Consider the following 2662-nt stretch of genomic DNA (forward strand, 5'->3'; position numbering starts at 1 on the left):
AAAACAAGAGCCTGAATAGTCAAAGCAATTCTAAGCAAAAGAACAAATCTGGAGTCACCATGTTACCCAACTTCAAACTATGCTACAAGGCAACAGTAACTAAAACAGCATGGTACTGGTACAAAAACAGAGCAGTGTAACAGAATAGAGATACCAAAAATAAGTCCACATACCTACAACCATCTTATCTTCCACAAAGTTCACAAAAACAAGCAATGGGGAAAGGACTTTATTCAATAAATGTTTCTAGAATAACTGACAAGCCATATACAGAAGATTGAAACTAGACCCCTTCCTTTCACCACATACAAAAATTAACTCAAGATGGATTAAAGACTTAGACGTAAAACCTAAAACTGTAAAAACCCTATTAAAAAGTCTAGGAAATACCATTCTGAACATTAACCTTGGGAAAGAATTTATGACTAAGTCCTCAAAAGCAATTGTAACAAAAACAAAAATTGACAAATGAAATCTAAACTAAAGAGCTGCTTCTACAGCAAAAGAAGCTAGCACAGATTAAACAAACAACCTACAGAATGGGAGAAAATATTCACAAACTATGCATTTGATAAAGGTCTAATATCCAGAAACTATAGGTAACTTAAATAATTCAACAAGAAAAACAATATTTTTAAAATGGGCAAAGTACATGAAGAGACATGTCCCAAAAGAAGGCATACATGCAGCCAACAAGTATGAAAAAAATGCTCAACATCACTAATCATGGGAGAAAGGGAAATCAAAACCACAGTGAGATACCATCTCACACATAAGTCAGAATGGCTACTATAAGAAAGTAAAAAAATAGCAGATGCTGGTGGGGTTGTGGAGAAAAGGGAACACTTATATACTGCTGATTATGTAAATCATGTAAATTAGTTCAGCCACTGTGGAAAGCAGTATGGAGATTTCTCAAAGAACTTAAAACAGAACTACCATTTGACTCAGCAATACCACCACTGAGTTACATACTCAAAGGAAAATAAATTGTTCTACCAAAAAGACATATGCACTCATATGTTCCTTGCAACACTGCTCACAATAGCAAAGACATGAAATCCACCTAGATACCCATCGAGAGTGAACTGGATAAATAAAATCTGGTACATACACCATGTAATACTACACAGCCATTAAAAAAAAAAAAAAATCACCTCCTTTGCAGCAACATGACTGAAGCTGGAAGCTTTGTCCACAGTAAACTAGTGCCAGAATGAAAACCAAATACCACATGTTTTCACTTACCAGCAGGAGCTAAACATTGAGTGCACAATGGACATAAAGATGGGTACAAGAGAAACTGGAAATGACTTGAGGAGGGGGTAGGAGAGGGGCATGGGTTGAAAAACTACCTATCAAGTACTGTGCTCACTACCTTGGTGATAGGATAATTTGTAACAGCATCAAGCAATTTACCCATGTAACAAACCTGAACATGTATCTCCTAAGCCTAAAATAACAGTCAAAAAATGGGGGGAAAAAAAAGAATGACAATGCAGTGTTTGGTTTAGTTAATAACTAGAAGAGCACAAATATCAGGAAGGGAGAAATTGGAATGTATAACTGTAATATTCTTACATAACACATTAATATTATTTGAAGATAGATCATGTTAAGTCATAGATATAAACTATGGACACTAAAAAAGCAAAATAAATTATAGCTAACAAATCAAAGAGATAAAATGGAATAATACAAATATTCATATAATCCACTCAAAGTCAAGAAAAAATGAAAAGTAAACAAAGATCAGATGGAATAGAAAACAAATAGTAAGATAATAGACTTTAAAAGTCAAATTTTATAAATAATTACATTAAATACAAATGGTGTAACTCTGCCAATTCAAAGGCAGTAATCTTCAAACAGAACAAAAAGCAAGACCCAATTCTATTCTTTCTGGGGGGAAAAAAAACCCACTTCAAATTAAAGACAAAAATAAATTATAAGTAAATGCAAGTAAAGACTATGCCATGCTAACTCGAATAAAATGAAAGTTACAATGGTTATATAAATATCATAGAAAGTGTATTTCAGATCAAAGAATATTACCAGCGAATGGTTTATCAGAGGATCTCTCAATACAAATCACCATATTAATAAGTCAAAACAAACAACCAAAAACCCAAGTTACATATAATAATTTCAATGCAGAAATACTTTCGACCAAATTCAACTTCTATTCCTTTTTTGTTATTGTTGTCGTTTTTTATTTTGAGAGAGTGTCTCACTCTGTCACCCAGGCTGGAGTGCAGTAGTGTGAACACAGCTCACTGAAGTCTCAACCCCTGGGGCTCAAGCTATCCTTCTGCCTCAGCCTACCAAATTTCTTAAGTATTTGATAATTAAGTATTTGATAACACAACTTAAAAATAACTAAGAGTTTAATTGGATTGTTCGTAACACAAAGGATAAATGCTTGAGGGGATGGATAGCCAGTTTTCCATGATGTGATTATTACACATTGCATGCCTCTACCAAAATATTTCATGTACTCCATAAATATATAAACCTACCAAGGACCCAGAAAAAAATAAAAAATAAAATTTTAAACTTTCAGCAAACTCGAATTAGAAGAGAACTTCTGTAACTTAATAAAGGGCATGTGTGAAAAACTTAAAAGTTATCGTTCTTTTTTATATATTATTATTATTATTAT

This window comes from Rhinopithecus bieti, unplaced genomic scaffold (genome assembly GCF_001698545.2).
Source record: "Rhinopithecus bieti isolate Rb0 unplaced genomic scaffold, ASM169854v2 scaffold_8307, whole genome shotgun sequence".
Taxonomy (NCBI): Eukaryota; Metazoa; Chordata; class Mammalia; order Primates; family Cercopithecidae; genus Rhinopithecus; species Rhinopithecus bieti.